The sequence below is a fragment of the Rissa tridactyla genome, chromosome 9, assembly GCF_028500815.1.
Source record: "Rissa tridactyla isolate bRisTri1 chromosome 9, bRisTri1.patW.cur.20221130, whole genome shotgun sequence".
In the NCBI taxonomy this organism is placed as follows: domain Eukaryota; kingdom Metazoa; phylum Chordata; class Aves; order Charadriiformes; family Laridae; genus Rissa; species Rissa tridactyla.
The window spans coordinates 13,596,195-13,617,916 of record NC_071474.1 but is presented as its reverse complement, the minus strand read 5'-3'; positions in this window follow the sequence as shown (position 1 = coordinate 13,617,916).

Sequence of the window (21,722 nt, the reverse complement as noted above, 5' to 3'; positions counted from 1 at the left end):
GCTACATATTGAGGGGGAGAAAGGTAATTGTTTGCATATTATATGAAAAGATGTTGTGGTATTTGGTCTCTTTTTTTTTTTTTTTTGACAAGCTAATCTTCCAGTGAAAAAAGAATATACTCCATTTTTCCCCCCTCATTTTCATTGTGGTTTTTTTTTTCTGTGTGTATGTGGAAAAAACCAATACTTTCTATTTTTATCCTACTAAATAAATGGGCAAAGACCAATGAGAAATGAGATAAGATGCGGAGAAAGACTCTTACTTTCTTTTACAGGAATGGAATGTCAGTATTACTTTCATGCTTTTTTCTTAAGAGAAAAGATGTAAAACATACACGGCTTTGAAATGCCTTTTTCCTTGTATTGCAGTAGGTGAAGAAACAAAAACTTGAGACAGTGGTATTCTTCCATGCTTCACAAAAAAAAATCTCATTACAATTGTGTAACATTGGGAGGGTTATACTACCCTGTGATTCTGAATATATAGTTGGTTCTCTGTGGAACTAGAAGATATCAAAAGGAAGTTACTGTAGATTCTAGACATGGTGGTAATGTTTTGTCAGTGATGGCCTAGGATTTAAGAAATGCAGTGTTCATAGGGATAGATAAAGTCTTTTATGAGTCCAGCTAGAATATTTTCCTTTTGTGTTTGCCTCTCATAACTCATCTAATAAAAGATAGCTTGTTATTACAAGACTTAGGCCTTTTTCCAGTTTTCTTTTTTCCACCACCCTCCTTTATCACTGGATTCAACACGTGTCATGAACCCTTTCTCTCACACTAGTGTTTTTCAGAGAAAGAGCATTGATTTCAGTGAAGCTGTGTATGTCCATCACCTCTGAAAATCAGTTCTATCCCATGCTGATCGCTTAGGAGTCCAGACCTGATTCTCCTCAGTTCGAGAAGAATTATGACATTCCTCTTTATTGGAAAGCTTCCATCTTAGAGGAATTCTGTCCCCGTCCTTCAACCTGTGGTACCCTCAAGCTATGAATCTGGCTTTCTTAAATAGAGAATGGGGACAGTCAATTCCAAGGTAAACTTGATCTGAAATTAATTGTAATGATAGATTTATACAAATAATTGCATCTCTTTTCTTCATTTCAGGAGTTCTGACTTCTGGGTACTTGGGCTTTGAGGGCCATATGCTTTTTGAAACTGGGGTATATAAAAATAACTGGGATCACAAAAAAATATTTTATTTTTTTTTACTTTAAAAAAAGTGTTTATGTTCCAGTGACTCTTTTTTGTTTGTTTACTGAAGTCTGCAAAAGTGCTTTGAATAGTAAATCTGGGCACAATCCCTTTTCATTCGAAGCTAGCAGACATGTGAGACGTTAAGTAGTTTCAACAATCAATGATGAGGGAGAAGCTCAAAATAAAAAAAAAGAGAGAGAGAAAAGCAACAGTTTTAGAAAAAGCTAGCCTCTCCTCCCTAAACCAAAGCACAAGTTTCAGCATGCAAGTTGGCAAGGTGGAGATGGGCACCTTTTATTTTTATCTGACTCAGCCAGCTCTACGGAAACCTTGTTATGGAGTTTTTGGAGTTCCTTATTTTCTCACAGGGAATATTTCCATTCAGAACAAATGAATTGCATCAGGATTGGTATACGTATCATTGCATATGTTGTCTTTTATCTGTTAATAAACAAAGTTCCTGTTTGCTCTGGGGGAAAGAAAGACTATGAATTTCATACATTTGCTGAAAAAGGTCAGTGTAATATTTTAGATAGAGAAGTGCAGGAGTACAGTTGTAGGGAGAAAAGAAATGGGAAAAGCATGGGAAATATCTGCTTTATATCTGCTGTGGTTTGAGCAACGCATCTGATTGGTATCCATATGCTAAATAAGCAATTTTTCTCTTCAGAATGTCTGTGAAGAAGCAACATGGCTGATTTATTTTGTGGTTGCTCTACCTTGTCATCAGAATCCACATGGACATGTAATACTAGGTCATGAATGAAGAGTGATTTTTTGACCGGCCTTGAAGGAAAACAAAACAAACAAAAAAACCCAACAGTGTTTGATTTGCACCCTTGGAAGGTCTAAGCTCTGTGAGATGTCATTTTAAAATATTTCCTATGTTTTCTTTTACTTAGTCTCAATACGCCGGGCTCAGCTAAACGAAGAACTAAATTAAAACTGTCATTTCAGCTCATAAATAACAGATGTCTCGCCCATTTAATTATTTATAGTCTTGAATCTTTCAAAAATGAAAATGGCTATACACATTTTTAATGTAGTTCTTGGTAATTTGCTGCATGAATGATAAGATTCCAGATAATCCCAGCACACAAACATGAAAAATAAAACTTTGACTGACTCGCTTATCTTATGTGACTGCTTCTTCGATCCCCTGTGACTTTTTTTAAATTAAAATTTAAGTGAAATCTAATCACAACAAAATGATGTTCATACACTTGCATTAATAATTTATCTGCTAGAGATCACAGTGCAGGTAGTATGGACATTAGAGATTCATTTGCTGCCTGAAAATCAATGCTTTCTCTTTTTGGTAAGATTCATCTTTTCATCTGTGTGAACTGTGTTTGGATGGATCACAAGTCTGAAATATTAATGTTGAAAGAAATTGAGACTATGCCAACATTAAAAAACAACAGTCCACCCCACAAAAAAACCCCACCAAAACCTACTCTCCCCTATTCCTTACCTAATGATAAAATTATGTCACTTGGCTTAATGACTTATTCTCTCATTATGAACATAGGTAATCTAGTGAAAGATGTACTCGTTGGGTTAACAAAGATTCACTGGTACAGCACACAAACTAAACAGGCAGTGTGTGAGCTGAAAGAGGAAATACATGGGTATGAATGGTACAATGCAATGTGTTTTGGAGAAAGCAATGTCCCTCAAGAAAACACATCTATTCCTCTCACCTCCTAAGCAACACAGTTTAAGTTCCTTTATGAGAAATAAAAGGGTATTGCTGACAGTCCTCACATAAGGAGAAGTGTTTGCGTTGTCTGGAACCTATGCTATGTGGCTATGATATGAGCTGAAGAGGTCAAATATTATTCCTTGGGTGGAAGAAGGGCTCTTTTGGGGGTGGGTAAACTGAGGGAGGCAAAAATGCCAAAATGTGATTATGAAGGTATGGTTAGAAAAGCATTTGCAGAACTACTATAGAAGAAAAACGAGTGGGATGTTAGCATCTTGGCAAGTTGCAGGCTGCTAAAAGGCTTAGAACGATGACTAAAGAAATTGTATTGCCGTTTTGTTCACAGTGTGTTCAAGTTTTACGCTCTTTTAGTAAACAGTAGCAATATCCAACTCATATAGAGTTGGATAGATAGATCATATAATTGTAGTTGAAGCAATCTTTGAGACTCAAATCTTTCCAAAATGCTTGAAGATCAAAAGGGTTGTATACAGGCAGCTTTGGCAGTTAAGGCAAAACGTTTATACAAATAAAAAGAAGGAAATCTGACTCACTCTACCACACTTCTTCCAAAAAGGAATGATTTTGCTACTTCTAATCAGGTACAGCAGCTTTTATTAGCTAGGCATTTGTTAACAACCTTTGAAGGCATATATCAGCGTAGATCCTTTGAATTAATGGTATTGCTGTAAATTGTACCTGCTGAAGTTCAAGTCCAGTGTTTTCAATCAGGAACCACTTCTTTGAGGAGGGAGAGACTTCACCACTTAAAATGGAGAGACGGTACCTGTACTTGGCCTTGAAGGGCTGACTAAGAGTAATAATTTGTACCTGCAGCATATTAAAGGCAGGCATAATTACCTGCCAACTGTTGGATTCCTCTGAAGAGAACTAGAGAGGCGCTGTAGCACTGTCTGCCTTTTTGGTGGTTGTTCAGGCTAAACACTTTCATATTTGTCAGAAAGAGCTGTGTGTTTGCAGCCTCTCATCATGGTGCATCTAGGGGAGTACCCTGAGAAGCTCTGCTTCCGAGAGGAAGGTAGACAGACTGTAATCTGGGTTTGTGGAAAGTGACAGATAAGAAATCCAGGGCAGAGTTGGGTGGACTTAAGCACTAATGTTCCTGTTGTAGGGAGATGGGGATGCGCAGTTTGGGGAGAGAGAAGTAGAGGATGGGAAAAGAGAACAGCTGTGGCCTGAGAGAGATTGGCAAGAACTGTTTCTGGCATGTTCAGTACAGACGTGGGCATATAGGATAGCCAAACTGTGGCCTCCTTGACCATCGGAAGCTGCTCGCCATGTGAGAAAGAAGCAAAGCAACAGAAGCAGGCTGTTGAGTGTCTACAAAAAATGCAACCTGAGTGCTATGAGGAAGGGAGGATTGCCAAGGACGGGAGAGAGATGTCAAGTCAAGGAGCGGAGGAGAGCTGCTGGAGCTGGCTTGTTAATGTAAAAGGCAGCTTATGTTTTGAATATGAGTGACTGGAGTACCCACATAAACTGATTAAGACTTCCTTGGTGCTTAATAAGCTGAACCAATGCTGGTGAATAAATGTATAAAAGCACTTTTATACATGCCAGGTGACAGAGCCAGGAAAATCAATCTTCTGCAAACACCATCCATCCAAACTTGGCTTCCAGCTCAGTGTGTTTTGTAAATATTATGTCAACATGTTACTGCATAACAAAGGAAAAAGAATATAGTGGCATCCATTTTCTCAGCTGCAGGGAAATCTCACTGGCTATTGTAATTGGAGAATGACAAATCAGGATTACAAACAGATTTCTGTTCTCAGTTTATACTGTGCGAGGATTGACAAAGGTAAGTAAAATAATGATTTTAAAAATCTGATTTAAGCTGTGGCAGTGTTCCTTTAATGATATTTTGCACCAGTGCAGGATTACATATTGCAGCTTTTTACTAGACACTGCCCTTTGCAAACTTTCTGGAAAGTATTTTCCATCATTTTGACATTTCATTTAAAATGAAATATAGAAGATATTAGAAATTCATGTTCATGACAGGTATTATTTGTTTGACTTTGAAATATACAGAGAGCACACATTAATGCACAGTGACTGAAGTGTTGCAGGGGTGTGCGTCTGCATATTCATGGGACACTTCTTTACTCCACGAGAAAGCGTTGCAGAATCAGAAGAGGAGTGACCTTTTATAGTACTAAAAATCTGTGTGTGCAACAATGAATAATTTAAAAAGGGGCCAGCTGAAGTGACCTTCTTCCCCATATATGTACATGTGTGTGTGTAACCAAGAAAGAATGTTATTTTTCTTTGCCGAGGTGCGCAATTCCACAATATTTTCTAAGTTGCTTTTGTTTACACATTCAGCACAGAAATTCTTATCCAAACTTTTATATTCGTATACATAGATCTGTATTTTAGCTATAAGTCCAGGATACACGTTTAGGGACTTGTCAAACAGGCCTGCTGCCCCAAACAGGGAGAGCCAGGACCAGAACACTGTCACTGTATTTGATCTGCAGATCAACTGAAGAGATGCCTCCTTTCCAGTCATCTTTGTGGAGTTCCGCTTGAGGAATATGAAGGTATTACATCTCAGGGCTGGAGAAGAGGTTACTGTAAGATTATACTAAAGTATAAACTGAGAGCTAATAAGGTGGAAATTCCTATTGAATTTTATACTTTTCCTTTTTTTTTTTTTTTCTTTTTTAATTCTTTGAGAATGATTATTTGGTTAGGAGCCCTTTTAACATAAGGGAAGTTATATTTCTTTTATACTAGACACTGAATGGGATTTTATTAAAATGTACAAATACACACATATGATCAGAGCAGTGAATAAGTTGTACAATGGTTCAAGCTGTTATGAGTGCAACAGAGTATTGCTTGACAATTCCTGTTTGTTGACCAGATAAAGACAAAATCCATTTGAATCGGAATTGACAGTTGCATGCCTTTATGGTTTAACTGCTAGGTAAAGAACTACTCTTCACGGTTTTTGATGACCTGATTAACTGTTTTACAAACCCAAAAGACATTGCAGCTATGGTGAGGAAGGCGTTTTAATCTTTTCTTTTTTCATATCAAACATTTCCTAAGGAATATATTGTTACTGAGGAACGTTATTTTGATATATACAACTTCTTCTGAGGTAGGATTTATCAACAATTTTTATTGTTGGAACCTTGGGGTCAGATGGCTTTTATATTTAACGTAGTCACAGACTTTAGTGTATAATTGTAAAGTTTTCATGTTTCTGATCCTGAACTTGCACTTGTAGGAGTTGAAGTGTGTGGCATAGCATCTGTGGTCTTCATAAAACTGAGAGCTCCTAAGTTGGAAGTTTGTTTATACGGCTGGAAGAACCACAGGCTTTCTTCCTTTGTGGAGCAAAGTGCTAAAAAATCCCTTTAAATTCTGTTTCCCCGTAACTGACAATGTTGGAACTTTGTTAGTTCCCAGAAAAGGTACAAGACATTGTTGTTTGTAGTGGGAATTAACTCAACCTGGCATCACTTCTTGTTTTTTGGTCTTAAAACTTCTATCTAATTGTAGTGATTGCCCTATTTTTAATGAGGCCCAGGTTTCAGTCTACTTTGTGTACCTGTGTTTGCCTGTGCAGTCATTGCAAGTGCACACAAATATCAGAAAATTACCTGCTCTAAGTCAATTATTAACTGCTTATGTGCAGTCACTGAATTTACATGTGCAGTTGTACAGTTAGGCAATACCCATGTTTTGGTAATGTAGATAACTTTTGTTGGTGATGTGCATCATAGCAAAGAATACATGCATCTAATGTATTATTGTATCATTACAAGGATGTAAAATCCTTTGCAGACAGGGTTAGTAACTAGATATCTTTTTAATTGGGATATACTTTTTTAAATGGCTAATATAGAAGGAACTGTACTGGTCTGCTTTCCAGTCTGACTTGTACCATCTGAAACTGATGTCTGTCTGTAGCTCTTATATTTGTAGCGTTCCCAATTACTGCTGAATAAAACAAAGAGAGTCGGTAGGGAAGAGGCAACCTTATATGTATGCATCTGTCTGAGATGTTGGTAGAAGTCAAAGATTAAAAAAAAAAATTAAATCTGTGAATTTACAACTAACGTCCATAGACCAAACCATCTGATTAAGTCAATAATTCCTTCTCAGTCTGAAGTGTATAAAACTTGTGTAATTATATTATTTTGTTCAAATTCAAATAAAATAATTTTCCAATTTTCCTTTAGTATTTTCCCCGTAACTTTAGTTTCCAGGTACAATTGTCACAGGCCTTACTCTTTTGAATGCCAATGCTGGATTTTTTTTTTCGTGCAAAGTGGTCTCTGATCAAGAGCAACTGATTATGTACTCTCCCCACATGCATCAGCATGTTGATTATGTGAAATCTCATGAAGAATTACGGTCAATGCCAATCACTGTCTAGCTGAAGGTCAAATTTTACATTCCTCTACCGATGTCATTGTTTTTTTCTATACTAATCTATAAACCATGTAAGGAATCCTTGGATACGTGTTCTTAACAAAATGTATTTATGCCTCCAACTAGTGTTTTAGCATGCAAAAACAGAGCTCTGTTCTTGTTCAGCATGCTATTTCTATAATGTTTATTGATACTGGAGAAAGGAAACACTAAACAGAGCCTTGGGGTAAGGAGTGTTTAAAGCTGAAGAGTGATGCTTAGCTATTATGCATGTTTTGTGCAAGGTCTGCATGTGGGTACTATGGAAGGGCATTCCTATGCTCAGTGCAATTCCCATATTTTTAGTCACATCCTTTGTTGAGTCTGCTTCTGCTATTTTAGCATCTGGATGGTGTCAGTGCTGCAGATGATGCTTTTGGGGTTCATGTCATGCTTGTGCCCTAACAGTCCGAGGAGCACAGCCCACTGGCTCAAAATAGATTGGTTAAGAAAAATATTCTATTCAAATGTTCTTAATCAGTGATGTATCTTTTCTGATTTACTTCATTTACATTTAACATGTCCGATTAATCGCTACCTAGTGATTGCTTTGTATTAGGATCCCATATGAGGCAGTCATATATCTGGCAGATCTAGGCAATGAATAAATACTTTAATAAGTTTGATCAATAGGAGGGTATCTTTGAGATCAGATGCCAGCTATGGAAATAGCTATGCAGTGTAGTAAGCCACTGTTAACTCATGAAATGTTTGCCCAGCTAAGCTCATAGTAAATATAAATCGTCAAGTCCAAAAAATACAGAATACAACGCCTCCCCTGCCAAATGGAAAGATACTAACAGTATTCATTTCATGTCAGTTCCACGCATTTGACGTGTTAAGGCCAGAGATTTTGAGAAGGCAGTTAAGCTATATCATATATGCGACATCTGCATGTTATTTGCAGACAGCTTGTCTTACATTAATATTGCTCAAATATGGAGACCAGGGTTATATATGTAGGATACACTAGAAGAGGGGAGTCTTTGTATTTGTGGTCATTTGAAATAAAAGGCTGCTCTACCCCCCAAGCCCTATTCCTAGTTATCATCTGTGTAACAGAAATAGTGTAAGACATTGTGATTAAGAACTAAACTCGCATTTCCAAATTCTAGTATTTTGCTAGAATGCAAAATAAGTAGGAAATTAATTCTGCGCTTTTTTTCATAATGCTTTACTAAGTCCACTGTGTCTATATGGTAGAAATGCAATATTTTCCCTGGCAAAATAGGTGTGTTTCTATTTTGCTTTCTGTCTTCAAGTAGAGCTGTGTAAAACAAGAAGTTCACTTAAAGGGCTAGCTGAAAACCGTTTCCTAACAAGATTACATACGGCTAAAAACTTAGTACTCTAAATCATGTCTTTGAATGTATAGGAACATTCACATTGAAGGAAGTGGATGCAAAAGGTAACAATCAATTTTTGCAGTGGGGTATGATGAGTTCAGCAGCCCAGAAAGGAGAGGTGTATAAAGATTGTTATGCATGGTACTGCCACGGTAGCCACACATCTCAGTCAGAAATGGAATTTTATTTCAGCCTTTATGTAGTGGTTTGGGCTGAGCTGGCCACTAAAACTAACAGGTGCTTTCCCCAACCTCTCCCACCAGGGAGAGAAGGATGAGAGAGAGAGGGACTTACGAGTTGAAAAGAAACTAAACTACTTTAATGAAATATTAATAATAAAAAGAAAATAATGAAATATATACAATATATACAGCCTGTATTGTGCTCTCAGGATGATGATCACATCACCGGCAGGCACTGGGAAAGTCCCAGACTGGACTCAGCGACGGACGGCAGCTGAACAAATGGATTGGGATCAAAGGCGGATGAACAGATGAGGTCTTCCTCAGATGCCAGACATTGGAAAAAAGAGGGGTGACCCTTTGATCCTTCAGCTTTTATACTGAGCATGATGCAGATGGGATGGAATACCCTGTTGGTCAGTTTTTGGTCACCTGTCCTGTCCAATCCTCTCTGCAGGTGTGTCCCCTCTACGCTTTTCTACTTCCAACCCTCCAACAGGGCATATAACAAAGTTAGCTGACCTTGCTTAGAGCAATAAGTATAAGCAAGAGCCTCTCTGCATACCATTCCTTGGTATTAATTACAAATGTCAGGCCTTATCTCTGCTGGAAGCCAAAACCGTCTGAAAAATATGCCGTTAATTTCAGAGATTTTGATTAGTTAGAAGAGGCTTAGCTGAAAAGTAAAATTACTGAGAAGAAAATTGGTTCAGTTTCACCTCAAAGCAGGGCGCTTTATCTTACCTTAGATGAGGTATATGAAAGACATTGGAAAGACTTGACTAGTATTTCACTAGCAGATCATTGCCATATATTTTTGTGTTAGATGCTTCAATGTTGCTAATAAGGAAGAAGTTTGGTGTTTGAAAGTTTGGTGTTTGGAAGTTTGAAAGATTTCCTTTGAAATTGCTCTTAATGGAAGAATGGGGTTTTATTGTTTTGTATTTTTAGATAATTTTCACTATGTGCTGGAAGTAAACTTTCAAAAAAATCAGAAAATATAGAGGCTTTTAAAATTTTGCTTATAATGAAACCTGAAATCCATTTGAATTCTGGCTGACTGCTGCTGTAATATGTTGAAATTGTAAGTTGGATTTTGGAATCTTAGGATTCAGTATGATCAGAGACCCAGTTGTCGATTCCCTTTATTAGAAAGTGGTGTATTGTGGGAGGTAGAATCTATCTGGAGGTACCCATTCATATCTGGTTACGCGTGCTCACAGTACCTGTAATACACCAGTGGTGATGCTCTAATAAATATTTTTCCAATGCTCAGTAATGGAGATGAATAGATATTTTGCTGAAAAGTCAAAATTTCATGAGGAAGGGACATTTCCTTAGAAATTCTAGATATTGTGGTGTTACTTCAAGGAGGACACAGTGAGAGAAATAGTTAGGTATTTTTTTGTGGCATTAAAGTCTTCAGATATACAGGCTCTGTTCTGCTTCATCAGCCTTGTCCAGATTAATCCCAAAACATTTTTCCTGCAGTTTTATAAGTAAACTACTACAGTAGCATTTTGCCAATGCAAAACATTTATACATTTATAGAGGTTTTTCCTGATGTGATTTATGCCAGTGTGATTCTTAGCATTGAACTGATTTTCAGTGAAGAATCCCTTTTCTTGTTAATATTTAATGCTGGTATGAAAGGAAGGCAGAAATAGTATTTCTCATTTATTAACTTGCATAGTCAAATTGATGCCATTCTGAGAAAGATGGCATTTCTCATTTGATTTTTTTGATCTGCATAATTTCGATATAACAAGTCAGTGTGGTAAAGAGTGTGGTTACCCTAGTGTGGTCTCTTTCGGGACTGCTCTGTCCAGTGTCAGTCAGTAGGACAATAGATATGTCTGTTCAGTACAGATCTGGGAATTCAGGGTTATGTATTTCTTTCACATTAGCCATTCCCAGGATTACACAGCACCGAACCCCAGTATCATAGCTTCATGGTTTAAAAAATTGCATTTGAATTCTTAATCTTTGTATGGAGCCAGTACTATTGAAATATTTTCTTTTTTTTTTTAACTTGGGGAAATATCCAAAGTCACAGCTGGAGGAATTCATATCTTTAACAAAAACATCAAGAAGAAGAAGAAAATCCCTAAGACACAAAGCTTTTAAAAAAAGGAAAGAAAAAAGCTTTAGCAGGATATATGAAAATATTCATTGTATATTTCCATTTAACTTGAATTGCATGTACAATATTTTTATTGTATTATATTGCATTCACTACAAAATCTAGTGCTCTTCCTTGGCCAGAAAATACAAATATATTTTGCTAGATGTCCAGTGTTTTTCACTTTTTAATTCATGTAATAAAGTTTGTGGGGAGACTCATGCGCACTCAACTCTCACTATTTTCTTTGAGAGTTGAGAATATTCCTTAACTTTTGTAAGTGAGCCTGCCTGGCTAATGAAGTTGACCTGTGCCAGCCAGACTCATGATACCTCTGCATCCAGGTTTGTGAAAACTCCTCAGCAAGAATCTGCGGTCTCACCCCGAATTAATCTTTTTGAGTCCCCGCCCAAAGAAAATATATAAGATTTTTGAGCAGCTCTGCCTTATCCACTTAAATCCATGTCTAGCAAGTTCGTTGTGTAGGACAGCATTCACTTTTGTATTCTCACACAGTTAGTTTTGTTATTAAGCAATAACATGTGCAAACATGTTTCAGAACAATGTGCCAGACTTTGTCTATAGTTAATTTCTGAATGTCATTCAACAGCATTTTTTATTTCTAGACATATTTGGGAGCAGATTAACTCTCATACTATCCAATTTGATCATGTAAGTTTTCTTTGGACCCCTATGATGTTTGTTTGTACTTTTCTACAGGATTAAGCAAGTCACAATAAAAATATCATTTGACTGTTAGGAAAAAAAAAAATCAAAATATAGAAGTAAGAAGAGTCTAGGCATAATATGCCTGTAAGTAATTCAGTAAAACAATTGCATTGTTCAGTAAGTTATTTCATCAAAAGTTGTTTATTTATTGGAATTTAAAACTGCTGCTTCTGTACTGTAAATGAGCATGCATACACCTTGTGACTTCATAAGTGCACTTATCACTTACACTGGAAAGTTATTGCTTAAGGCACATCAAAGACTTCCAGTGACATTCTAGTATTACCCACAGAAGAAGGGTTAGATGAGAAAAACTTCACTACGTCAGACGGAAGATCTATCTAGTCCAGCAGCAGATTTTTACAGGAAAAAGTATAGAAAGACCTTTTTGAGGAAAGGGTCATTTTATGTTCTTGCAACTTGTGCCAATCAATAGTTTAAGGACTTCTAAGTAAAAAGTTATATCCTAACCATCACATCAAATAGCCAATGCTAGACCTATCATTCAGGAATTTCTCTAAACCTTTTTGAAGCCATTTATAGTTTAGCCTTTGCAACACCCGTGGCACAGATGCAGTATTTCACAGTGCAATTACGTGTTGTGTGAAGAAAGATTTCTTTTGGTATGTTCTATGCTTGCTACCTGATAATACAGCTACATAGTCCTGTTGTGCTGTCTGTGCTCGTTTTCTTGCACTGCTTCACTGTTAACCAGCCTGTCACTTGGAGCAGAATACTTGTGGGTTTAGGTGCCGACCCAAAGGTGGCTTCCACTTAAGCTTGGTTTTAACAAGGGAGAAGTCTCACTGAGAAGCATTTCTCATTCTTAGTGGACGTACCTATTGCTGCTGGATTATGGCATTAGTCGTGCTCATAAAGGATGAAGGTCTGAAAATTCCGAGAGACTGTGAAAACAATGCCTGTGATTTGCATATTGATCATTATGTATAACTACATTACGTTAAAATAACCAAGCTGCATACTTGCACAGTAAATGTTCTGTGATGACTATCCCCTGGGTCACTTCATTCTTACAGCCTATCAGATCATTTTGACTGGACAGGCATTCCCCTTAGGCATTTTTTCTTGCAGATATGCGAGTTTTGCCTCCTGAGGCATTATTTCCCTTGAGGTTGCTTTCCCTCACAGAGGAACTCATGGTTACAATAGTTTTAATGAGTGTTAATGGTATATTCTGCTTTTCTTTTTTTACTCCACAAAACATTTCAGGATAAATTGTTCATAGCTCCAAAGCTTCCTACCTTTCTCCCTGTGCCAGGAAGACTGGGAGATGAGTCAGTATTTATCAATAGCAGCTTTGTGTGAAGCTGAGGATGAGAGAGAGAGATGATAATGTGTCTGATTCTAGTTCAGCTATTCTGGGCCACTGTATAGATTTAAGCAGCTGCACAAAATTATAATTCAAGCTACCTTGGGTTTGACGCAAATCTTTCTAGAGAATGATTTCACAATTTGGGGTACATTTAAAGTCATCTTTGCTCTTCCTTAGTCTAACCTCTACCTATTCCATCATGTAACATTCAGTTTGGCCCAGTGTTTCTGCATCCAGTCAGTCAGGCTGATTCTAGGAAAATGCTGTTTTGCAAGGGAAAGCACTCAATGTGTGCCAAGAATATTGATATTAAGAGGAATTGCTATCTCAGTATTTAGCAAGAGGAAGATTAACCATCAAAACAGAAGTGTATATTGGTTTTTACAGGCTCATTGCTGGCTTTAGCATGAATGCCTGCTTCTATACTTTTAGGAGAAAAGACCTCTGAGCGTTCTAATCCCATTGTAGAGCATTAAAAGTGATCTGTAAGTGGGGGTTTATCAAAATAATGCCTTACCAGGAATATGTAGCAAATGCCCTCGTTGACAAAACAGTGTTCATTGTAATAATTTAAAACTTTCAAAAAATTTTTTTCCCATTTTTACTGTCATAAGATATGCCCCTGCTTCTCATTGAAAAATGCTTCATTTCTAGCATTATGTCGATAATATCTAATCTGAGATGTATACAGCCACTGACTTTTGGTATATATTTTTTGAAATTTCAGTTTCAATTTCATGAAATATATCTGTGGGTATTGTTTGGGGTTTTTTGTTGTTGGATTTTTTTGGTTGTGTGTTTTTTGTTGTGTGTGTGTTGTTTTTTTTTTTGTTTGGTTGTTTTTTTTTAATTCTATAAATTACTTCGTAATCCAGGCAATTTCAGACATAGTTAAAGTTAACATAAATTTTACATTTTGGAAAATAGAAGATAGGAACTGTATAGTACTATCGTGGCAGCATGGAACAAGGAGTGAATGAAAAAGTCTGAATTTAAAATAAGTTAATCACTCAGTAACTATGCTTTGCTAGTGGGTTATTTGAAACATTACTTATTTATTGCCATAATAATTTATTAATAAAAATATTATTTATTTATGACGTATCCATGCACGTGCTAGGCAACTCATAAAATAAGGCTGATATTTACCAAGAAGAGCTTACACGCTTAGATGGGATAAAATCTCATGGTGGTAAATGGCAATATATCACCTGTACGTCCTGGTGACAGAAGACTGTTGGAAAATGTAGGAGAAATTTTTTTTTTTTTCCCTTGAAACAACATAATGGAATTATGTTAATTTATTCTTGGGTTTCTGCTTCATCACTCTCTTTGTCTATTTGTTCATATTTCATCTTTTATGACATTTTTCATAATATAATACTTGACTGTCATCTTTACAGTATACATTGTGGGAACGATATGAAAGAAGAGCAGTCATTATTTGAAGCTAGAAGTGCCTCAAAAAATTGCTACATATTTTGATGAAAAGTGAGGTCAAATGATATTATATCCAATATTTTGAAATCTTACAACTTTGGGCAAAAATTTAAGACCTAATGTATTGATATTCCTTTCTGTTCAAAACAAAAAGTTTTTCAAATGCTGTCAAGTTTTTCCTTATTGTGTGTGTGCTATTGTTTATTTTGGGCAAAGGACTAAAAAAGTGGAAGTAAATGCATGTGATGTTGATTCTTTTGTATTTCAGTAAATACAGTTTTATTTTTTTAAGATGGCTTTGGTTCAGTGAAATGAATGCTGTGAGGATACAGTTGAACTTTGCATATGTGTTGTTTTGAACTGATAAGAACACTGGGACTGCTAAAATCAAACTTCCCTTCCTGTGGCTCAAGAAATATCCTGTAACATCAGATCTCTACTTTGACTTTTAGATGATTAATTTTTTATGTTTCAAAAATCCCTTTTGGTAATGCTGTTTATTTCAAATTTAGGCTCTTAGTAATAATGTAAGTTATTTCAGAAAGGTTTCTTAAATCCATAGGGTGGCTTTTGGTGAAAAGCAGAGGGAAATGGTAGACCACGGCAGACCAGTCAGTAGCTTTCCAGTTAGGACACTAATATACAGGCTCTGGGATTAAACCGTATTATTTCTGCCTTGTTCAAAACTCTTTAACTCAGGTCTCCACATTCCAGGTAAATCCTACAACTCTGGGGCTATGAGGTCAGTTTTTGTGTTTATAGATGCACTGAAGGAATGATTCATCTGATCTACTCTAAGTGTTTACTTTAGGATAAAATGAATTACTAGACTCCATTGACTAGATTTCTATTGATTATGAAGGGAGCCTGGGGTGAATAAGTCTATAGCCTGTAACAGAATATTAAAGGTATTCTTAGATAGCTTTAATGTGTGACCTGTAAGTCACAAACTGTGAGTTTTATTGTGCAAGAAACATGATGTATTTTAAATCGTATAAATCTCCCATTGCCTTCAGGTAGACAACCATGTAAGTATCCAGGGATTTATTGTATGTATTGAAATATTTTTAATTCAGGAGTGGCCACCTGATGACATATTGATGAAGTAAACCTTACTGTTTCATCCGTCCCATGACCTGCTTCCCAGTATCCTCTAGTCCTGCAGTCCTCTTCCATAAGGTATCTGAAATTAAGGTTTTTGTGGCATGGACATGCCTGTATGTTGGTAATGTACCTGGAAAGCTTGTGTTCCTTCAGCTACGGAGTGACACAGTGCTTGCGCATATTCTGAGAATGTGAGCTACCACATTTGGTCACATAAAGCACGGTCAATTGATGTGGTACCTTCACTTTATTCAGGACAGTTTATAGGAGACTTTGTGACTAGGCCTGGTAGGGAAATGGTAGATGTTGTTTTGATTTCAGATGAGACTGGAGGATGTAGGTTGCTGAATCAGCATCAAACTGTCCTTTAGTAGATATGTGTTTGTGCTATTGCAATTGTTTGCCCTGTTTTTCATCTGTCACTATGAACTATAGGTTTTAATTTTGTATTTTATTCAAACTACATGATAAAACAAATTTAAGTCAACAGAATTTGTCCTTGCTTCTTTTCTTTCCTAAAGTTAAATTGATCAAGAACCAAAAAGATACACAGTTAAATGCAATCTTATTCTAAATGCTTTTGCAAATAGGTATTTGTTTCTGTGACCAAAGCGGTTGCCTGAAGCCCGAGCTAATAATAATCTGAAATAAAAGAGTAGTTAGTTCCTTTCTTGCTGAGATGGGAATTCATTAACACTATTAATAGACTGTGCTGCCTACTAACCTCACTCTAAAATTATAAACTCTTTTAAATGCTTTCCTTAACCCATGAATGCATGACCGAATCTGACTTTAAAGGCTTTCTAGTGAAAGAAACTTCTTGTTCACTAGATTATATCTTGTGAACAAGTGACTATAATAAATTGATGTATTTTGTATTGTATGGCTTTAAACATCTGTATCTTTATGAAATAAGTTAGAACCCAAATGGGGGAGAAAACAGGGTTAGCGGATAGAAAAGAATAGAATCAGCAATGTCAGAGAGTGAAGGAATATGCATTCTGTGTCACTTTCTTAATATTTGACATAGATTTTCATTGTTTTCTGACACTTATGAAGCTTCCAGCCACCTCACATTATTTACAATGTAACACTTGATAGAGAATTTATATAATAAATGCAATTCATTTAATCATTGACTATGCTAATACCAAAACAAATCCACCTTACAACTCTGAATCACAAACCCACTGGGATATATCAATCTATAGCTGCCACAAATTCTCACAGAAAAGACGGACTTTGCGAAGTGCCTTGAATATTAATGAATCAAGCCCTGAATTATACAAAGCTAGAGCAATTGGAAACGAACATCATCCTTGACTGACATAAATCTCTTCAGCCTTAGAAGTCCATTTTCACCAAATGAAAATTTGACTCCCTGAACACAGATTGTGACCTAACATCTCATCTGCTGCATGAAAAGATGAGTGTCTTGCCCTCCTGATGCTAGGATCTACCTGTGCATCTTCCTGATATAATCCCAGTCTCCAAATATTTATAGGCAGTTCCAAATCGTCTTATTTGGTCTACAGACATTGTGGAATCCTTGCCTGGCAGTTGCCAAAACCAGTACTTGTTCTGGTCTTAAATAACACTGGAGAAATTAAATAGAAAGAATGGGATTCGCTGGTCTTGTGTGCTGGGTCTGGTGTGCTGCTACAGTGTGCTTCTGGGGAGAGTTTGATGTAGAAGGAAAAGAGAGGACAAACTGCACCTGCATAGGTCTTTAACGTAGCAAAGAATAGTAAATGGAAAAGTACATAAGAGATTTTTATCCCATCTGCATAAGATGTAAATGTCATTAAATGGCAGCATGATTCAGAATTCTATGTTATCGAAACATTCTTCACTTTCATGTTGCTTCTGTGACAGAAGTGTTCATTACTGCCAAAATGACAATGTTACTTTAGGCATAGCAGGGCTATGTGATGAGCTTGACCAAAGTCTGCACAGGGTGAAGGAAACTGCATTCCTCATTACAAACTGAATTTCACATTGCAGAGTTGCTTCCTGATGGTTTCTGTCTTCCTTCTTACCATCAACATAGGGTCATAAGGTTGTTTTTAGAGGTGGTAGTTTGTAAGGAGAATTCATCCTAGTCTGAGAAGAATTTATCAGTATTTGAAAACAGTTATCTTAATAATAGTATATAGTTTTTTGCTGGTGGTGTTGCAGCCATTCATTTTCCTTGGTTGTTCATTTTTGTGTTAGAATGACAGCCCTGCCTGAGATGTAAATTAGATGCAAAGGAAGTAAAGCATAATTTCTGAATTCCTGACTGGCAAGAAGAGTGATAATGCAGTAGGTAAAGAAGTTTCGAGGGCCGTGACATTGAGAGTCTTCTGGGGCCTCTGTCGGTACTTCGCAGTGTTAGCTGACAAGAATGCAAATCTGATTGTCTTAGCCTTTGGTCCTGAATCTGGACAGAACTGAGTGGTACAGGAGAATAAAAACATCCAGCGTCTCTGTGTTTGAGTCATGATAGGATTAAATAATCTTTGATCCTCCTGCTCTATTAGGGTTTTATATTGCATTCATCCTCAGTCAAAGTACATAGAAGATATGTACTCACGTAGAACATAGACTCTGATTGTGGATGACAACAGTGTCTGAGAGAACATCTGTACTACTAAAATGCAAGATGTAATTAAAATAAATTTTACATTGTTCATTCGTGACCACAGGCTCGCTGTAGCAGACCCAGAGATAAGGGCCAGGATACAGGAGGATGGGATGTTAACAAACATAGTGAAAAAACCTTTCCGCCCCCACCCCTCCTTCATCTTTGCACGGTGAAATTGCACATCTGGGCTTTGTATTGTTTTTAGGCAGGTAGGAAGATATTTTGTCAGTGGAGCATGGAAGTCTTCAGTTTCCCAGTTACCATAAAATTGCCAAGTTGTTCTTTCTGGAAATCCTCTGCTTGTTTTTGTCTGCAAGACATACATTTTGGACATTTCTGTCAGTGGTCACAAAATCCTGTGAAACACGCTGTGGTAACAAGATCCTTCTGCATCAAGGCACTCGGAGTTCACAATACCAAATAGCAGCATAACCCCCCCCCCCGAAGGAAGCTCTAAAGTGTCTCCTTTTAGGCCCTATACAAGGACAGAAAGATGCACTATAAAGCACTGCTTATCTTTCCTTTCTCACATGAATGAATGACGTCTCTAATATGAGCAGCAAAGGCAATGCTAGAATTATTACAATTAATCAGTGCTGAAGGAGAGAAGGCAATTCAGAGGAAAAGGGACGAAACGGGATGTGAGTGTGCCTAGAATGAGGACACAGGTTCATTGAATGATCTTATCTAAGAATCATATGTGTAGTGGAAATGCACCTCACTACATGAGAGACAGTATCTGAAATTTTCCTGATCAGCAGTTCACCACATAAGGAAGGTGCATCTGTTACTGAGTTTTGTATAATCCCTTCAGCTTTCCTGCTTTATTATTTATCATTAATCTATTGTATTATTACAAAGTGAGTTGGTTGGCAAATAAGACGTATGGCAGCCTTAACTTTTTTATTTTCTGTGATGTTCTTTTCCCTCGCTAATCGGGTATTACTGTTAGGTTCACTGTGCTACTGTTACAGGGCAGCTTGGAGCCCACAAGTAAAAATCTCTTGTGGAAATGCAAAGTTACAATTCCAGAGTACTATCGCATCTCCTCTTAAGCTGAGTGGAGGTTTTGTGGGTTGGTTTGTTTGTTTTGTGGGGTTTTGTTTGTTTGTTTGTTTTGTTTACATTTTAAAATAATTGGTTTGATTTCATATATTTTTTGTTTTTATCACTTTGGTGTTTTCAGTTTGTGTGGTTCCCCTTGAGATCTGGCTGTGCAGTTTTCTAGAAGATTACTGGTTTTATTTGAATTCCTTTGTACTTGGCATATCCTAAGGGTGCTTTCTCTCTGTAGGAAAGGAACACCCTACAGCGTCACAAATGAGATTGCCATTTGACACCAATTTTTGGATGAATTCCAATATCACTTACTTATCTGAATAGATAGAGTAACTAGGCTCTGAATCCCCAAACTGGAGTGCCCAGGTAACGCTTTCTTTCAGGATACTGAAATAATAGCTCATTTAGGAATTGAAAATCTGAATTAAGCAGTAATAATGTGCATATAGATAAATGTCACATGCATATTTTTTTTCAGCAGGAGCCTAAATTCCGCTGAGGTTATAGTTGTATTGGCAGTTTCCCTTACTACAGCCACACAGCCTGTTAATATGCCTGCCCATGTCATGTCTTCCACATCTGAAGTTTTGTCCACTTTTAAGCACATTCTGTAGAAGAAGTCTCCTTTGAAAAGAAGGGGGGGTGGGGTGGGGTGTATTCCAGGAGGTCACAGAGTTTTTGAACATGCAGAGCATTATGCCTCCAGCTAACTGTCTTGTGATGGAATTGCTTGGTCAAGCTTGAGGGCTCACTGAAGTCAGTGGACTGGATGATCAACATCAGCTGGAGATGTAACTGAATGGAATGTTTTACAATGCTCTCCTCTTCTGCAAAAATGAGAATGCAGCACATGGGTGTAGCTGTGCAGAAATCCTCTCTTCATTTCTGCATTGACTCTATTTTGTCCGTTTGGCTTCCTGAGCTAACTTATCCATTGCCTTTGTAACCTACGTTCTCTCTGCTTTTAAGCCAGATAGCATGTGCTGATGGTATTCCCCTTGCACCTCTGTAACAAGTCAGACTGTTAAGTGGTGACATCAACTTTTTATGCTCATACCCCTTCTCCTTTCCACCCCCTTTATCCACTGGAGTGGATAAAATATTCTGAATATTCAAAAATATTCCAACAGATGGCTAAGGACAAAAAAGTTAGAAGCTCTATGTATCTAGAGAGTCATCCAATTTATGAAGCTAGTTCCTGCTTTCCACGTTCTCGGTTTCTTCCCCCAGCTCCTTGGGGGCTGGATGACCTGCATCATGAACTTTATTACACACTGCTGGTCTTATTGGTAATCATTAACCTTAGTCTTTTCTGGTAGTAAGACGTCTTCTATGCAATACTTCATAATGTGAGGTTAGTTCAGAGCTGTTTTGCAGAGACCACTCTATTGATATATCTTTATTTCACAAACTAGGTGTTATTTTTATAAACACAATTTAGGGCAAGCTTTAGTAATGCTTGCTGTATATTTTGGAGCACAGTTCTCTGGCCATGTGGGTGGATTTCCTAGATAATTCTGTAATCAGGGTTTGGGAACGACTGCAAAAAGCTGTGTCAACATATATAAAGGAAAAATGCTAGCTTATTTAAATTTCACCAGAATCCTAGTTGTAGTTACAGGCAGAGGAAGAGTCTTAGATATTATCTGAAATTGCTTACGGCCTTGTTGGAGGGAAGGGGGAGAAGACAAAGGAAAATTATTGTATTTATTTTATTTTATTTACCAAGAACAGCCTGATGTCTACCAAATTAATAATGTACTTTCCAAACATCTATAAAATATAATATAACAAAATTTTAAAAAATTTTGAGACCTCTCATTTTTTGAAATTTTTTTTCCAATGTGTCAATGTCACCTTCAGTCCCTGATTGCAGGAAAAATGCCAGATGCCCAGCAAGTAAATAATGTAGCTCAGGCTGTGATTGTTAATTACAATCAGTACTAAAGAATTTGGTGGAGATGATGGTCTCTTCAACCCATGAGGAGAAAAAAAATAAATCAAAAGGATTAGAGAAAGAATGTTCAGATAAGGAGAATAAAAGAAAAAAATCCAAAAACTTTCATCTGTGAAAAATCATTGCAATGAACTTTTTATTATAAAGCACTGAGCGACAAGTGTTAAGGGGTAATTTCCTGAAGGACTGTTCCCGAACTCTAAATTCTTTATGCAGAAGATAGTGCTAAAAGGTAATAATTAATCACTTCCATTTAAATCTTCCAGGCATTGCACGAACAAGGTTTAGCTGCATAACTCCTGTGGCTAAATCCCATACAATGTTGAAAATGTAGATGATAATATCTCCATCAAAAAACTCAGTGCCATGGCAGAAATATTGGAGCCAGTCCCTGTGGGAAAATGGTATGATCTAATGGCTGTCAACTGCTATGAGATATCGCTCTCATTTCTGTGTCCTTGCATTACTCT